We start from the raw sequence: 19870 nt of genomic DNA on the forward strand, positions 1-19870 counted from the left end.
TTAATTGGTCCTATTGATTCCTCATCCAAACAGAAAAATTACATCATTGTATGCATTGATTACCTAACTAAATGGGTTGAAGTGAAAGCAATAAAGGCAGATGCAAAAAATAAGGTAGTTTATTTCTTTAGAGGGAATAGTTTCTACAAGTTTGGTTTTCCAAGAGAGTTAGTAATAGATCAGTCTCTTAGTTTACTCCCAACCTAATTGAGGGGATCATGAAGCAACATCACATTCGTCATCAGAATTCAACTCCCTACTTCCCCCAAGAAAATGGGAAAGTAGAGGTCACCAACAGAGAATTAGAAAACACTCTTACTAAGGTGATTAGCAATAGCAATAAATACTAGGAGGAAATGCTTGTTGAAGCCACTTGGGCCTACAACACTACTTGGAAAACCACCACTAGTTTCACCCCCTATGAGCTAGTTTATGTAAATAATGCTTTGTTATCAATTGAGTTTGAATACAACACTTTGAGGATGGAAACCTAGCTAGGCATAGATTTGACCAAGGCACAAGTTGATAGGATGCAACAGCTAAATGCCTTGGAAGAGAATAGGATGAAAGCCTTGTTACATATTGATGTAGTCCATCTATAAATAAAAGTTTGGCATGATAGATACATTAAAACCAAAACCTTCTAAGAGGGTTATTAGGTTGTCTTGTATGAATCTAGGTTCAAGGACCTCAAAGGAAAACCCATCATTATATGGTTGGGACCTTACCTGGTGGAGAACTATAGATGATAAAAAAATACGACTATTAGTAAATGGTTACATGTTGAAGGTTTAAAAGAACCCCATTTCCAAGGTTGAATTCATAGATTCAATAAGAAATGAGTCTAACGTGAGTGGGAGCATCAAAGCTCCAAATTCATCCATCCCTTGTTCAACAAAAAAAGAAAAATAAATGATCTCAAGTGGAAAACCTCTTTTGAGGTGTTTGAGACATGTTGGTGTGGGGTTGTGATAGACCCAGGTTTGGTGCAAAATTTTGGGCAACAAACCCACTCATCAATGACCCTTTCGATATCACCCACAAAACAGGTGACGTCTCACCCGAGGTGCCACAGGGGACTGCTAGAACTAAGTTTCCACAGTCATATGAGATTGTTGGATTTTTGTGACACTATGGGTTTAACTTATCGCATGGGTTCAAGACACCTAACAGACAGACACATGATATCCATTTTATATTTATGCACCACGCGGGGTCTCATAGGGCGTTATTCTAACTATTTCCCTATTGTTTTTTTATCCATAATGTCATTATGACAAGAGTGTCTCATTCATAACAACACCTTATGTTGCGGTAACGGTTAAAGAGTATTAAAATAACACTATTAAATCATGTAAACAACATCAAATAGACCATAGAAGCATCAACCATAAGACAAATCATCCAATGAGAAATACAAGTGGGAACAATCCATCAATCTTTCATTACAGCAAACAGTGAGTTGAATCCATCTCACCAACTTCACCATAACCAAGGATAATTCATTACATCAGTTTTTGCAGAGAAAAGCATTATCAACTCTAAAACATACCATTTTATCTACACATATGTTACATAGCAGCTACATACATACCCAACAGCAAGGACCAACTAATGTAATCAACTAGCATCATCTTAACAAAAGACACATCATCAGCTACTCTTCATTCTTCTGGCCAACCCCCGAATTGAGATGTACAAGTCTTCTTATTGGCCTTTAGTAGCTTCCTGATCCTCCTCGGCCCACTTCTCTTCCATTTCTTTTTTCCTCCACATCGACTAACAATTTAGATATTTAGGATTTTTCCCTATACGGAGGGGATACATGGAGTGAAACTAATTTAGATATTCTCTAGCAGCTTTCTTCAAGTTGTCCCATGTTGTTCAACATTGAATAATGTTTGTTGGAAATATTTGCTAATAGTTTGTTTGCCACTCCACCGACCTCTCTCCCTCTCAAAATATCTTCTTATTCCTCCACTAGGGAAACCTTCCACATATTTGTCAAACATCCAAAAATCCTAACCGTCAAGATCTACTCACACACATCCTTGCCTGCTCAGTGTTGCAATCTTCCACGCATAGTGCCTTCCTGCGTCACATCTCCCTTTCTTGCTCTAGTATCTCTGTTGTGCACCATATGCTCTTCTCCCACGCCACTCTCCTTTGTGCAGTCTCCTACATTATAACCAAAAAATTCAAAAAAAAATTACCTCCAACAAGACAGACTCATTGGTTGAAAACATACATGAGGCAGTCAGTGAGTTTGAAGAAAAAATGAATAAAACTCTAGGTGAAAACCTCTTCCAAGTTGCCTAAAGCAGGTTCACTAGTTGAAAACATCCATGAGGTAGAGAGTGGGCCCAAAAGAAAGAAAGAAAAAATAAAAAAGAAGAGAAAAAGGGAACAAAAACATTTTGATCTCTCACATTAGTTCTTATGTCGATACAATTTTGCAACAAGAAAAGACACAGCAAAATAGGTCAAACAAGAGGGGTCGTCCTACACCTAATTCCTATTGAAAAATGCAGCAAGAAATTCTCAATTTGATTTTGCCTTGATTAAATTGAGAAAATTCGAATTTCCACATTAGCAAACAACTTGTATGATGTTAACTTGTGTGACATGGCTTGTGTCACCTAGTTTACTCAGTAAATTTGATTTGGAGGAGTTAGAGTTCAGTTCTACATGTGTGATTGCTAATTTGTAGCAATCACGGTCAGTTACCTAAGGTTTTTTTTAGTTAAACTAGTTCCAACTGTTGGAGGAACTAGTGGAGCGTCAAGTTATATAGTGGGATTTCAGTCAAACTCAGTGATCATCCAGTTAACTAATCAATCAGCCCAAAATAGCTAGTGCATGTAAAGAATTTGAGTTACCCAATGGAGGTGGATATTCCAAGGCAGTGTAACATCAGTTGTAGACTAGTCTTGAGTGTATAGGTGTTGCATGTAGTCAGCCTAAGTAATTGTGCAATTCAATTAGAGGAATTTCCTAAATAATAGGGGTTAATTCCTCAAGGAAAAGCGCAAGGAAATATGAGCTCAATCCAAGGAAAAATTTAACTAAGTATGGGTCAAAGGCCTTCAGTGAGCAGAGAGATAGGTTGTGCACTTGTAGGGTGAGATGAGTTGAGCAAAGAAATCGTAATACATCTCTATTCATTTGATTAATGCAAGAAGGTATTGGAATTTTTAGCAGATTGCTTTCCCCATATAAAAATAATTATTGCATGTGTGTTATTTCTTCTTGCATGTCTAATATTTTTGTTCTAAATTGTGAATTAATGTTCGCAGAGCAGTAGAGTAGGTTTATGTATTGTGATTTTGATTAAAAATTCATGAGTAGTTGCAAATCTACAGCCTAATTTTTACATGGTATCAGATTTGGATTCATATTAGAGCAGGAAATTCGAAGTTGTTTCTTAGAGGTTCAAAATTGAAGATCAGTGTAGAAGGATTTCTTCAAAGCTGAGAAGATGGCCTTCAATGGACTAAGGCTAGCGTATGCCTTGGAAGGCACCTCTAATTTTGTTGCATAGAAGGATCACATGGAGGCGGTATTGGATGAAAATGGATTGCTATAATACATCAAGATATATGTTGCAAAACCTCAAGCATATGATGCCCAGAACCTTGCTCAGTGGAAGAAAGATGTAACCAAGGTGAGGAGAATAATCTTGGAGGGCGTAAAGGATCATATTGTTTCAAATCTCCACGGAAAATAAACTCCATTCGCGACGTGGAAAGCATTGATAGAATTGTTCGAGAATAGTAGTGACCACAGGAAGCTGGTGCTCAAGGATAAAATTCAAAGTATCAAGATGCAAAATAATCACACAATTCCACAGTATCTGAGCAAGTTTACACAACATCATGATGAAATTGGTGGGGTAGGTGTTAATGTCCTTGAAGAAGACTTGGTAAGCCTAGCCCTTCTGGGCCTTCCCAACCGTTGGCATAGCTATCAAGATTTGGTGAATGGGAGGGAGAAACTACCGAATTGGGAGTTCTTATGGTATGATTTGGTACAGGAGGAAATAAGGAAGAATGTAGAAATTCCTTGTAGATTCAAGCTACAGATTGTAATATGCTAAAACAATTGACTTGAATCTACTCTACTCGAAAAGAATAAACAATCGATGAAATCACGAAGCATATAAGAGAAAGAATTCAATCACACATAACACAATGATTTTCTGGGGAAATCCACACCTGAAAACCCTTGATATCTATATGTTGCACTAATCAAAAAATATGAGAAGATTACAATGCTTTGATCAAGCTCAGGAAACCTCTGCACTATCTCTATCTATATCACTGCTTCCTAGGCAAGCCTTGGATGAATACAATATGATTTTCTCAACCTTGAGCTCAACCTACACAAGTATTTTCTATCCTCTGTGTGAATGATTGCCTTTGGCCAATACTTAGCCAAATTCCTAGCATTCCAAGCTCCTAATTCCTTGCCCTCTCAAGCTCCACGCACAAACTTGTGCTTCCTATTACTTGGTCTCACCAACTCATGCTCACCAAAATAATGATTAAACTTGTACCTTAATTCCTCCTTTTAAAGGAAATTAAAATGGTTAAAACTAGTGAGTTAACGAATGATTTATTTTAGGCCTTCTTCTGATTGCATGCACCATCTATTTAATTTAGATGCTTTTACAACTGATAGTACATTGTCCCTGAACTCCAATCTCAACTAGGTCTTTCTCTGATATGGCATGCATTAGTTAATTATGAGTGAATTTTCAGTTTACTGATTGATCACTGCAGGTTACACCCCACTATTGCAAGTTACACCCCACTATAGCAAGTTACACCCCACTACTTTAGGTTACACCCCACTACAGCAGGTTACACCCCACTACTATAGGTTACACCCCACTACAGCAGGTTACACCCCACTACTACAAGTTACACCCCACTACTGCAGGTTACACCCCACTGCAATAAGTTAAACCCCGCTACTGCTAGTTACACCCCACTGTTTCCAGTTACACCCCATTATTGTTGGTTACACCTCACTACTAGATCTCCCATTAATTCCTTCATCAGTTGGAACTAGTTTAGCTGACTTTAACTCAATTAGACTGAATTAAATAATTACAACTCAAAATAAACTCAACTAGTGCTCCTAATTATAGGAGACAATCTACATGACTCTCTTTAGACCCTAAACTTGAATTAACTTAGCTAAGTAATTCAAATTGACTTAGTTAACTATTAAAAGTTGTCATGAGATGTAGAATTACAATTTAATTCCCAATTTAATTTAAGGACAAATTAAATTAGTATTGTCTTTCTTGATGCTATTTTTGACATTTCTTGTTGCTATTTTCAACACCCCCTCTCAACAAGAAATGAATTCACATATATCCCAATCCAGTACCTTTGGAAGGTTCTACATGCAACTCTTGTCACTATTGTTGTTGCTGCTAGAACATCTGCAATCAAAAAGCATCCAAACAAAATAAACTGAATCAACTATGTCTGCAATTGTCTACTAGGAAAAGTATGTTGTTGTTGACTTTGCTACTAAGCATCATGCTCTGGTGTCAACACTTCTCTGCACTCCTCAGTATGTGACTGACAATGATCCTCATGCTACTGAATACTGTGGGGCCCTGTAGCGAGGTAATGATCCATGAGGCAAAAAACACCTCAATGGATCATGCCCAAAAACTCTTGGACTAAGGTTACATATCGCCCCATCTCACACCTGGAGGTATGGATGCATGTGCTCCTTCTTCCCACTTGGCTCAAAATTTCCCCTACTGGAGGTCTCTGCTTCAGTGGATGCCTCCACTCAATCTCCTCTATGATTCTCCAATTGTGGTTGCTCCACAACTTTTTGAGGTTGCATTTTGAGAGGTAATTCATGCTCCCTCTCAACCACAAAGTCTCTAACCTTTGCCTTGCTCCTTAAGGCTTTTCATGCATGAGATAAATCTAATATACTCATATTGTTGATGTTACTGCTTTGTTGTTGCTTTCGCACTGCTACTACAACCACTACAATAATGAGTCTGGTCTTCCCAGATCCTGAAGTACTAGCTTCCATAGGTTTTCTCCCTCTGAAAATAGACTCCCTCTGAGTCTCGATCTCCCTATGGGAAATCTCTTTGCCCCCTCTTGGAAACTTGCACTGTCCTTCTACACTAGAAACTGGACTGCAAATCTTTGTGCTGGGAATCTCCTAGATGGAATTTCACCTACATATTACAATTGGGAAATTCGTACTGCTTGTGTTTGCAAGGACAACTTCGAGTTATTCTCTTCTATCGTGATTTCAGCTCTGATACCATGTATAAATTTTAACAAATCTGTTTATGATACCATGTATAGATTTCTACATCTAATAATGATACCATGTAGAAATTTCTACAATCTAGCTTTGATACCATGTAGAAATTTCTACAAATCTAGCTCAGATACCATGCAGAGATTTCTACAAATCTACCTCTATACCATGTAGAAATTCCTTGTAGATTCAAACTTCAAATTGTAATATGCTAAAACAATTTACTTGAATCTACTCTACTCATCAGCGGAAATAATAAACGATTGATGAAATCACAAACCATATAAGAGAAAGAATTCAATCACACATAACACAATGATTTTCTGGGGAAAGCCATAGCTAAAAACCCCTGCCATCTATATATTTCATTATTAGAAAATATGAGAAGATTACAATTCTTTTCTCAAGCATGAGAAACCTCTACACTATCTCTATCTATCTCATTGCTTCCTAGGCAAGCCTTGGATGAATACAATATGCTATGCTCAACCTTGAGCCCAACCTGCACAAGTATTTTCTATCCTCTACCTGAATGACTTCCTTTGGCCAATACTTAGCCAAATTCCTAGCCTTCCAAACCCTTAATTCCTTGCCCTCACAAGCTCCATGCATAATTTTTTGTTTCCTATTACTTGGTCTCACCAACTCGTGCTCACCAAAACAATGATTAAACTTGTGCCTTCATTCCTCCTTTTAAAGGAAATTCAAATGGTCAAAATTAGTGAGTTTTCTGATTAAGGAATGATTTATTTTAGGCCTTCTTTTGATTTCATGCACCATTTGTTTAATTTAGATGATTTTACAACTGATAGTACATTGTCCCTGAACTCCAATCTCAACTGGGTATTTCTCTGATCTGACATGCATGAGTTAATTATGAGTGAATCTTTAGTTTACTGATTGATCATTGTAGGTTACACCCCACTACAATAGGTTACATCCCAGTACTGCAGGGTACACCCCACTATATTATGTTACACCCCACTGATGTTGGTTATACCCCACTATTGTTGGTTACACCCCAATGTTATTCGTTACACCCCAATGTTGTTGGTTATACCTCACTACTGGATCTCCCATTAATTCCTCCATCAGTTGGAAATAGTTTAATTGACTTTAACTCAGTTGGACTAAATTAAATAATTACAACTGAAAATAAACTCAACTAGTGCTCCTAATTGTAGGAGAAACTCTACATGACTCTAGTTATACCCTCAACTCAAATTAACTGAACTAACTAAGTCAAAATAAATTAGTTAACTATTACAAGTTGTCATGAGATGTGGAATTATAATTTAATTCAAGGACAAATTAAATTAGGATTTTCTTTCTTGATGTTATTTTTAACATTTCTTGTTGTTATTTTGAACACGGAATACCAGAGATGGGACTTCATCCAAGGGAGAGGATGAAGAAAAATTTGCATTGGATGGAAAGGAAAAGAAGGGAAAAGGGAAGAAATCCCAATCAAAACAAGAATCCAGTCAAGGGGCCAAGAATAAATATTTGTCAAAAATTAAATTCTTCCATTGTCATGAATTTGATCACTATGCCATGAAGTGTCCACACAAGAAGACAAGAAAGAATGCCTCAGGATGAGCAGCAGGTGAGGCGTTGGCTTCACAGTTCGAGCTTAAATTTACCCTCATTTCATGCATGGCCAACATAGTGATGGGGAGTGTGTGGTACTTGGACTCAGGTGCATCATTCCACACGACGGGGAATAGACTTTTTTAGTGACCTAGAGGAGAAATATTTGCATATGCACATCAAGATGGGGGATGATGGAAGGTATAGTGTGATAGGGATTGGTATAGTCACATTTCAAAGAGATTCAGGCTCCCCCCTCAAGCTCAAGGATGTCATGTTCATTCCGGGCCTGAAGAAAAATCTCGTCTCTATTACAGTTTTGGAAGAACGTGGTCATGATGTGATCTTCAACAAAGGAAATGCATTCCTGATACACATATCCATGGGATAGGTGAAGCATATCAGGGTTCGTGTGAAGAACCTGTACAAGCTAGATGTGTAGGATTGTGTTGCATTGAGCACAAAGGCGAAAAACGTGCAGAGTCGTGATGTCAGTGAACTTTAGCATAGAAGACTTCACCATTTTCATCATGGTGTTTTGAAGATCATGTAGCAGATAACAACATGCCTCCCCAACGGAGCACTTGAGTAACAGGATGTATGAAAAGGATGTACCTTAGGGAAGTACACAAAATCCACATTCCATGATCGGGACAGCAAAGCACATGTAGTCCTTGAAAGGATACACTCTGATGTTTGTGGACCTTTCTTGACAGCCTCCACTTCTAGGCATAAATATTTTGTCATTTTTATTGATGACTTCTAATGGAAGTGTTGGATCTTCTTCATGCAAAAGAAGGATGAGACATTCTCCAAGTTCATAGAATTCAAGGCACCGGTTGAGAAATAAATGGGTAAGAAGGTGAAGGATCTCAGGAGCGATAATGGTGGTGAGTGCGTGTCGAATGAATTTTAAAAAAAATTGTGCAAAAGAAGGCATTCGATGAGAGTTGGAAACACCCCACAACCCTCAGTAGAATGGGGTGGCTGAGAGAAAGAATTGTAGCATTGTGGATGCAGCAAGGGTGATGTTGCATGATCAAGACCTACCTTTTCATTTGTGGGGAGTTGTGCAAAACAATAGTATATTTGCAAAGCCAGAGTCCTCATCAGATTTTGGGCATGATTACACTGGAGGAGGCTTTCTCGGGGAGAAATTCAGTTGTGTTGAACTTCAGGATTTTTGGAGCCTCTGTTTACTACCATGTCTCCAAAGAATCAAGGAAGAAGCTAGAGTTGATAGTAGAATTGGGAGTGTTTTCGGTTACATAAAAACTCCCCACAACTACTGTGTGTACTTTCCATCCCTCAGAATGACAGTTGTGCAAAGGGATGTAAAATTTGATGAAGACAAAGCAATGTTTTGCTCTCTTGAGCGGGAGATTCAGATCCCACCATAAGAGGAGATTTTAGCTCTAAAGGAGGAACCTCAAGAAGTTGTGGAGCAGCCACAAGTTGAGAAGCAGAGAGTGGAAACAACCACTCAAGCAGAACCATCTAGAGAAGGTAGAAAAAGGACCACGGAAGCTGAGAGACTTGTGCAAGATGCAAGGGAGAATGTGGGTGCTCATTCAAATCATCACGAGCAGAGAAGGTCACTAAATCGGTACAATGGCTACATGGCTCTAATGACTGAGCTTGTAGAGACTGAGCCATCCTATTTAAATGAAGAAATAGAGCAACCTGTATGGTTTGATGCAATGGTGGAGGAATATGAATCCATTGTAAATAACAATGTTTGGGAAGTGGTCCCAAAACTAGCAGAAAAATTAGTTGTGGGTTCGAGATGGATCTTCAAGGTAAAGCATGCAACAGACAGAAGCATAGAAAAGTACAAGGCCATATTTGTGGCCAAGGGGTACTCTCAAGTTGAGGGGATTGACTATGAGGAGACCTTTTCTCCTGTAGCAAAGTACTCATCCATTAGATCAATTCTTTCTCTGACTACACAGATGGGGTGGAAGATCCACCAAATGGATGTAAAAGCAACATTCCTTAATGGATTTATTGAGGAGGAGGTGTACATCGAGCAACTAGAAGGCTTTGAAACTTTTGATTGGGAGTCTTATGTGTGCAGACTCAAGCGAATATTGTACGGTCTCAGGAAAGCACCTTGTAAATTGTTGATTATTGTCTTATATGTTGATGAATCGATTTTAACTAGTGATGAGCAGTTGATCAGATCTTGCAAGGAGGACCTTGCAAGAGAGTTTGAAATGAAGGACATGGGTCTCATGCACTACTTCCTCGGATTGTAAGTATGACAAGACGATGGAGAATGTTTTGTCTCTCATGGAAAGTATGCCAACAAAATACTTCATAGGTTCCGCATGGATAGTTTCAAACCCATGGAGACACCTCTAGCGACCAACAGGAGGAAAGAGTATGCCACTTCAGGTGAGGAAGTGGATGGTACTGTTTACTGGTAGTTGGTGGGTTCAGTAATGTATTTTGAGAACACATGACCAGATAGCAGTCAACCAGCTAATCCAAGCTATGGTTAGGCCAACCAAATTATTTTGGAGGGAATCTAAGCATGTTCTACAATACCTCAGAGGCACTACCCAGTTTGGACTATGGTACAGACAGATAGAGGAAGTGAAGCTATGTGGCTTCACAGATGTAGATTGGGTGAGGAGTTCATCAGACCGAAAGAGTACATCAAGTCGAATTCTCAATGTTGGGTCCGTAGTGGTTTCTTGGTATAGAAAGAAGAAAATATTTGTGGCACTGAGCTTGGCAAAAGCAGAATACATGGTTGTGAGTCAAGCAGCATGTGAGGTGATCTAGATGAGAAAGATACTTGTTGGATTGTTTGGTCAAATGATGGATCCAATTGTAATCTACTATGATAATCATAGTTGCATCAAGCTCTCTAAGGATACTATTTTTCACAATCGATCCAAGCATTGAGATACCCGATATCACCATTTACAGGATTGTGTGCAGAGGTGGATAACATTGTTGCAATACATTGCAACAGAGTAACAAGATGTTGACATTTTGACAAAGGCCTTGTCAAGAGGGAATATCGAGTTCCACGGGTGTAGGATAATGGTGGTTGATAATCCCTTTCTTTCTGAGAGGGAGTGTTGAAAAATGCAGCAAGAAATTCTCAATTTGATTTTGCCTTGATTAAATTGAGAAAATTCAAATTTCCACATCAACAGACAACTTGGATGATGTTAACTTGTGTGGCATGGCTTGTGTCACCCAGTTTACTCAGTAAATTCGAGTTGGAGGAGTTAGAGTTCAGTTATGCATGTGTGATTTCTAATTTGTAGCAATCAAGGTCAGTTATCTAAGGTTGTTTTCAGTTAAACTAGTTCCAACTATTATAGGAACTAGTGGAGGGTCAAGTTGTGCAGTGGGACTTTAGTCAAACTCAGTGATAATCTAGTTAATTAATCAATCAGCCCAAAATAGCTAGTGCATGTAGAGAATTAGAGTTACCCATTTGAGGTGGATATTCCAATATAGTGTGACATCAGTTGTAGACCAGTCTTTGTAGAAAATTTGATTGTAGGTTAACCCGATAATGCAATATAAATCAAAGCAGAATACTATAACCTACTTCTACTATCAATTTGTGGAAGCTTAAAGATCAAGCTGAACAATATAACCAGAAGAAGAAGAATCAATAGCACAATACACATGAAAATACTTTGGGGAAATCCTCAGCTAAAAACTCCACTATCTGTATTATCATACAAGGTGGAAATACATAGGAATTATACAAAGCCTTAACTCTCACAGTTAGCCAACTCTCAATACAATCCTCGCAGATGCTCATAGGCAATATTGGCTTCTCTCAAGCCTTCTCCTCTGCCCTCCAAGCTCCTATTTCCTTGCAATGTTCCTCTGGGATGATTCACCTTCAACCAAGTGGAAAACTCATTTACCAAGTGGATGATCTCCTGATCTCACACACTGTCAGAACTGCGCAATCCTCGAGGAATGATTCCTTTACTGCATGCATGAGTTTTCTTTATAAGAAAACACATGAAACTGATAGTACATTTTCCTTGACTTTAATCTCAACTAGGTCTTTCTCATTATAGACATGCATGAGTTTCTAATGAGGGAATCTTCAGTTAACTGGAGTACACTAGTTGAGTGCATGCATGCATCAACTGACTATTAACTCTCTATTAGTTCCTCAAACAATTTGGAACTAATTTAACTGGACTTAACTCAGTAAACTGAGTTAACTAATTACAACTGAAATATAACTCAATCTTATCTCCTTAATTTAAGGCTTATCTCCTTAATTTAAGGGATAACTCTTGCATGAATTCAAAAATACTTCTAACTTGAATTTCTCCAACTAATTAAGTCAAGATAACTTAATTAATTATTTCCAGGTAGTTGTTAAGACTAAATTCGATTTTAATTCACAATTTAATTCAAGGACAAATTAAATTGGAATATTCTTGTTGCCATATTTCAATAGTCTTGAGTGTACAGGTGTTGCATGTAGTCAGATGGTCAACCTAAGGAATTGCACAATTCAATTAGAGGAATTTCCTAAATAATAGGGGTTAATTCTTCAAGGAACAATGCAAGGAAACAAGATCTCAGACCGAGGTAAAATTTGACTAAGTCTGGGTCAAATACCTTTAGTGAGGAGAGAGATAGGTTGTGCACTTTCACAGTGAGCACAATTGAGCAAAGCAATTGTAATACATCTTTATTCATTTGATTAATCCAAGCAGACATTGGGGTTTTTAGCATATTTCTTTCCCCAGATAAAAATACTTGTTTCATGTGTTTTATTTCTCATTACATGTCTGAGATTTTTTTTCTAAATTGTGAATTAATGTCCACATAGTAGTAGAGTAGGTGTGTGATTTTGATTAAAACTTCATGAGCAGTTGAAAATATACAACCTAATTTCTACAATTCCAAATCACCAACACAGTTTCTCTAAGGTTGACCTAGTTGACATCCTTGCACCAATTTTCACTCCTTTACATCAACCCTAGCATCATTCATCTCATGTCACCAAATTTTCATAATTTTTCTGCAACTTTCTTGAAATGCTACAACAAAGTCCAGAAATGCTACAAGAAGGACCATTCTTTGAAAAATATACAAATCCAAGTTTCTTTGAGAATGTGGTCCAAGGAAGAGCTACAGGAGGGCCCTGATGATTGATCTTTTCATAACTAAGCCTCACAAATGAGTCCCTTTCATTATGTTTGTCCCATTCACTCTATAGCAACCTGCTTCTTTCAATTTTTTGTTGAAAATAGTAACAAGAAATGCTATAAATAGCATTTCAAGTACCAGTGTTGGATATAGCAACAAGGAATGATAAAATAGAAATATTAAAAATATTATTGCTATAAATAGCATTTCGGGATACATTCCAATTTTAGTTAGTCCCTAAACTAAAATTGAGAATTAAAATTCGAATTTGATCTTAGCAGTTGTTTGAAAAATAATTAATTAATTCATCTTGAGTTAATTAGTTGGAGAAAATCAAACATGAAGTCTATGTGAAGACATGAAACAGTTATCCCTTTGATTGAGGAAGTTATCCCTTAATTAAAGTGATCAGGATGAGTTGTACTTTGAGTTGTAATTAGTTAGCTCAGTTAACTGAGTTAAGTCCAGTTAGATTAGTTCCAACAGTTTGTGGAACTGATTGTTAGTTCAGTTAGTTAATGCATGCATGAATGTAACTACTACACTTCAGATAACTGAATATTCTCTCATAAATAACTCATGCATGTCAGTTCAGTCAGAGACCCAGTTGAGATTAGAGGAAGGGACAGTGTACTATCAGTTGGAGGATTTTTCCTATATAGGAAACTCATCCATGCATAAGGAATTATCTCCTTCAGGATTGCGCGGTTACTTCTGAGTTTGGTGAGTTGTGTGAGAAGGAATTCACACAGGTGGCAGCCAGAGGACCCAGGAGAAACTGCGCAAGGAAATAGGAGGCTTGGAGGACTGAGGGAAGGCATATGTTGTGTTTATTCAGTCTATGAGCAGCATTGAGGGATTGTACTGAGAGCTGGATAGCTTGTGAGCTAAAACTTTGTGTAATCCGGAGATATTTCCACTTGTATGATAATACAGAGATCGGGGTTTTTAGCCGAGGCTTTCCCCAGAGTATTCTTCTGTGTTCATGTGTGATTGATTTCTCATTCTCTATTATATGTGTTCTATTTGATCTTGCTCAAAATCAATTAAGCTTTCGCAAGTTTGTTTGTAGAAGTAGATCAAGTATTTTGCTTTAGTTTATTGCATTATTTGGTGATCAATAGTGGGAAATTCTACATGGTATCAGATTAAAGGTGATCAAAGCGAAGAACAGTATACAAAGAAGGGAGAAGGAAGAAGTTTAAAGTTCCTGATTATAGAATTCGAATTCTTATCACATCTCAAATTTCACCAATGGCGTTTAATGGTTTGAGACTCGAGTATGCCCTTGATGGCAGATCGAATTATATAGCTTGGAAGGATCGCATGGAACCGATATTAGAGGACAACGGTTTGAAGGACTTCATTGATTAAGAAGTCCCTAAGCCAGCAGCTGCTAATGCCCAAGAATTGGCGGAATGGAAGAAATGTGTGGCCAGAGCGAGGAGAATCCTTCTGGAGGGAGTTTGAGACCACGTTGTCTCTAGTATCCATGGGAAGGAGACACCATTTTCAATGTGGAAAACAGTGAAGGATCTATATCAGAACAGCAGCGATCAGAGGAAGCTGGCGCTAAAAGACAAGCTTCGGAAAATAAAGTGTGAAAAGGGCGACACGATCTCTACATATCTGAAGAAGCTCACTACCTGCAGGGATGAGCTTGGAAGTGTAGGGATCATGACAATCGATGATTACATGATGAGTCTTGCTCTCATCGGTCTTCCTAAGAGTTGGCATAGCTACCAAGACTCGATAAATGGAAGAGAGAAACTGCCAGACTAGGAACGACTTTGGTCGGATCTGACGCAGGAGGAGATCAAGAGAAGCACCAGAGATGGTTCTTCATCCAAGGAGGATGAAGAAAATTGCACCTTAGCGAGTAAGGAAAAGAAAGGGAAGGAGAAGGATTCTCATTCCAAATAAAGTTCTTCCCATGGTGGGAAGAATATTGACAAATCGAAAGTGTGATGCTTTCATTGTCATGAGGTGGGCCATTATGCAACAAATTGTCCATTGAAGAAATCTAAGATGGGATCCAAGGAAGGATCTAAAGGTGAGGCATTGGCCTCTCAATTCGAATTGGATTTTACCCTCATCACATGCATGGTTTCATCAATGATGGGTTGTGGTTAGTTTCTTGACAGTGGAGCCTCATTCCACATGACTGGTGATAAGAGTATGTTCAGTGCCTTAGAGGAGAAAGACCTTCACATACTCATAGCGATGGGTAATGATGAAAAGTATAGTGTTTCAGATGTGGGCATGGTTTCTTTTAAGAGGGAGCATGGAGCTCGCATTACCTTGATAGATGTGAAGTATGTATCGGGACTGAAGAAGAACTTGGTATCGATCGCGATGCTAGAAGACAAAGGCTATGATGTAGTCTTCAGTAAGGGAAAGGTTTTCCTTAGACACATCACCACGAGACAGGTGAAGCAGATCAGTTCACGAGTTAAGAACCTATATGCTCTTGAGGTTCAAGATGCATGCAAGGCCTTGAGGACCAAGGCAACTGTTGGAGACTTGGTGGTTGAGAGGGAGAGTACACTACCTCTCAACATGCAGCGCCAGAAGAAGTCTCTGAGAATTGTGGAGGAGCCAAAATTGGTGAAGCAGCTTCAGGAGGTTGTGGAGCAGCCACAACTAGAGAAGCCGAGAGGAGATCGAGTGGAGGCATCCACTCATGCAAATACCTCCAGTAGGGGGAAATTTTGAGCCAAGTGGGCAAAGGGATCACATGCATCCATACCTCCAAGTGGGAGGTGGGGCGATGTGGAGTGATAGTCCCAAGAAGGCTTAAATAGGGGCAGGATCCTTGAGGTACCCAACCTTTTTTATTAGACCTTGCTACGGGAGCCCTGACGAGGAGTAGCAGGATTGGCTGAGTGGATAGAGATAGATGTGGATGGAGTGGCAGAGGGAGCTTCAGCATCAGAGGATGTTTCTAGCCCAACAGGGAGGTCAGTTGGGAGATTAGTTACTTACTTCTCAGTAACTGAGTTGCACTGCAGCAGTGGGTAGCACGATGCAACATGATGAGAGGAGGTGTAGTGTGGATACAGTGATGGAAGATAGGACTAGCAGCAGCATGGATGTAGCAGGAGGAATCAGTGTGATTGATGCAGTCAGAGATCAAAGTGACAGAGGCTAGAGTAGTCAGAAACTGAAGAGCACAGAGGTGCAGAGTTTTCAGTCAACAGAGGCAATAGCAGTCAGAGACTTTGATGACAGAGGCATCATTTAGATTTAGGTTGGATATTTTTTTGTTTCTAGAGTTGTTGGAGCAACAACACTAGGGAGAATTGTTGCATACAGAACATTCCAAAGGTTCAGGATCGGGTTCGAGTTGAATGCCTTTCTTGTTGAGAGGGAGTGTTGAAAATAGCAACAAGAAATGCTATAAATAGCATTTCAATACCAATGTTGGATATAGCAACAAGGAATGATAAAATATAAATGCTAAAAATAGCATTGCTATAAATAGAATTTTGGGATACATTCCAATTTTAGTTAGTCCCTAAACTAAAATTGAGAATTAAAATTCGAATTTGATCTTACCAGTTGTTTGAAAAATAATTAATCAATTCATCTTGAGTTATTTAGTTGGAGAAAGTCAAACATGAAGTCTATGTGAAGACATGCAACAGTTATCCCTTTGATTGAGGAAGTTATCCCTTAATTAAAGTGTTCAGGATGAGTTGTACTTTGAGTTGTAACCAGTTAGCTCAGTTAATTGAGTTAAGTCTAGTTAGATTAGTTCCAACAGTTTGTGGAACTAATTGTGAGTTCAATTAGTTAATGTATGCATGCATGTAATTATTGCACTTTAGATAACTGAATATTCTCTCATAAATAACTCATGCATGTCAGTTCAGTCAGAGACCCAATTGAGATCAGAGTAAGGGACAGTGTACTATCAGTTGGAGGATTTTTCCTATATAGGAAACTCATCCATGCAGAAGGAATTATCTCCTTCAGGATTGCACAGTTACTTCTGAGTTTGGTGAGTTGAGTGAGAAGGAATTCACACAGGTGGCAGCTAGAGGACCCAGGAGAAATTGCGCAAAGAAATAGGAGGCTTGGAGGACTAAGGGAAGGCATATGTTGTGTCTATTCAGTCTAAGAGCAGCATTGAGGGATTGTACTGAGAGCTGGATAGCTTGTGAGCTAAAGCTTTGTGTAATCCGGAGATATTTCCACTTGTATGATAATACAAAGATCGGGGTTTTTAGCTGAGGCTTTCCCCAGAGTATTCTTCTGTGTTCATGTGTGATTGATTTCTCATTCTCTGTTATATGTGTTCTATTTGATCTTGCTCAAAATTGATTAAGCTTTTGCAAGTTTGTTTGTAGAAGTAGATCAAGTATTTTGCTTTAGTATATTGCATTATCTGGTGATCTACAGTGATAAATTCTACATTTTTCACCATAGTCAGACTCAAAATCCTCTCCACTCACATTTCCTTCATTCCCATGAATTATCAAGCCACATATGCCACTTGAAGAGACTTATCCATAGAGCATGAAGGACCTGTCAGCCTTCTATAGGAAACTACGCAATCCTATAGCAGATTGCAAAAACCCTCCAGGCCCAACTCGTTTAACACACATAGAGCCCTTTGAAGGGACTTCATTCTCCATAAACTTAACAACTTTAATAATTTCAGATTTTAGACTTCTATGATCCATAATAATTTTAACATCATCTTTCGGTAAAAATCACATAAGATATATATATATATATATATATATATATATATATATATATATATATATATATATATATATAGATTAACATTTTGATTTTTAATTATTTTTATTTTTAACTTATATTAGTCCTAATTATTTTTAAAATAATATTTATCCTCCTAGTTATTTAATTTATAATATTCTAAATTTAGTTATTAGTTAATATTCAGGCCTAAACCTATTAATATTAATAATTATAAAGATATTATATATAATAATATATAGTAATAAGGTTATAATATATATATATATTTATTTTTTATTTATTTTTTATTTATTTTTTATTTTTATTTATTTTAACTTCTTGGTTTATAATATTATTTTATTAGAATCCCAATTAATATTATTTCATAAAAAAAATTAATAAGAGTTTAATTCAATAAATTCCCTTACCCTTCTTTTTCAAAACCTAATTTCTAATTTCTGCCTTTAGTCAAACTAGTTGTTACTCCCTAACGGCTAGTTAGCAGCTCTCTACATCTATTACAACGCCTGGATCTGGTTCCTCATCTTGTCCTGAAGATGAACGACACTGGATGGTTCGAAACGCGCCGATGAGAATATCTCTTATGTGATTTTTACCAAAAGATGTTTTTAAAACTTTAATAATACCCTCCAGGAACTCATGAAGAGGTCTTGAGAAGCTACAAGATCCCCTACAGACTACTACAGGATACACTACACACTGCACTCAGCACCTAAAAACACTTGCAGCTATGGCATACATCAACATCAAACATCCAAAAGGTAACCATGACTTATGAAACCCGCAATCTCTTTCTTTGAATTCATTTGAGTGTAGAGGAAATTACTTTTTTTGCAAAACGAGCTCCAAACAGGATAGCCCATGCAATCTAACTAACGACGGCCAAGTCTAAACCAATAGTCAGCACTCACCTTTCTCAAAAGTTTCTTCCCGGATGTGAGGAGTGAATGAGGCAAACGGGATACTCTTGGACTTATTTGCAAAAGGTGGTCATTTTCTTTTATGATGAAATGGTTGAGATGGTAGCACGGCCAAGGATTGTGTTGGAAGTGGAGTGGTAGATGGGACAGCTAAGTGTTGCACGCTAAGTCCCATCTCTACCACCCCAAACATCATGCTATATTCGTCACTCAAGTCATCTAGAAACTTAAGATCAGCCACCCATATCGACAATGTGCATGCAAAAGTTACAATACTTATTGCAAGTTTACAAAGTGTTATAGTATGCTACAAGTTTACAAATTTCTACAGGAAGCTACAAGAATGCAAACTACTACAGGAGCTGCTACAAGGTCACATATATTTTTCCAGCGTCTCTCACCAATCTCCTTGCACATATTAAAGAGGTTGGTGCCCCAAAATACCTTTTGAACTTTTACCATGAATTTTTTTTAGTCTGTGTAACATGTTTTGTGGTTAATTAGACTCCCATTCTTAATAAAAATATTTTCATGTCTAATTGTGAGTGGAAGGGAGGAAGGTTCACTAGTTTATTTTGCATATTTTTATGATTGGTTTAATGAAAGTTTAAAGTTAAAAATGTGTTGTTCATGTCCATTCAAAAAAAAAAATCACCCCACAGAAGTGTTGCAAAAAGGAACCTTTTTTCCTATAGCAACATAGACACGCCACCTTCTCTCCAAATTTTCATACCCAGGAAGAAATTGTTTAGCCTAACCAAGTCTTTGGGAGTTATAATATGGAAACCTCTAGATGTGTCCTAAAATTTATCTCCAAAACTTGCTTGAAGGAACTATATGAAAGTGGAATGGGTTGGTTTCAATAGGATAGAACTCACTAATACTAGAAAAATCTACTAATATCCTGAAGTTGCCACCATATTTGGTATTTTTCAATGGATAGGCTTCTTTGAGAGACTCAAAGATTTTTATTATGAGGTGGCAATGGAGTTTTCCATGAACAACAATGTAAACTTTGAAATGGGAACTATAAACTCAAAACAGGAACTCTAGCCAAAAAACCCAAAAAAAACATGAAAAACGATGCTAAAAAAGAAAAGTGTGTACACTGGAATGATGTTTTTTTTTAGGGTTAATTTTCAACATTTTTAAAAATGGCAGTAAAA

Source organism: Pinus tabuliformis, chromosome 2_1 (genome assembly GCF_031772625.1).
Source record: "Pinus tabuliformis cultivar Carrire ecotype Pingquan chromosome 2_1, CPIR1, whole genome shotgun sequence".
NCBI lineage: Eukaryota > Viridiplantae > Streptophyta > Pinopsida > Pinales > Pinaceae > Pinus > Pinus tabuliformis.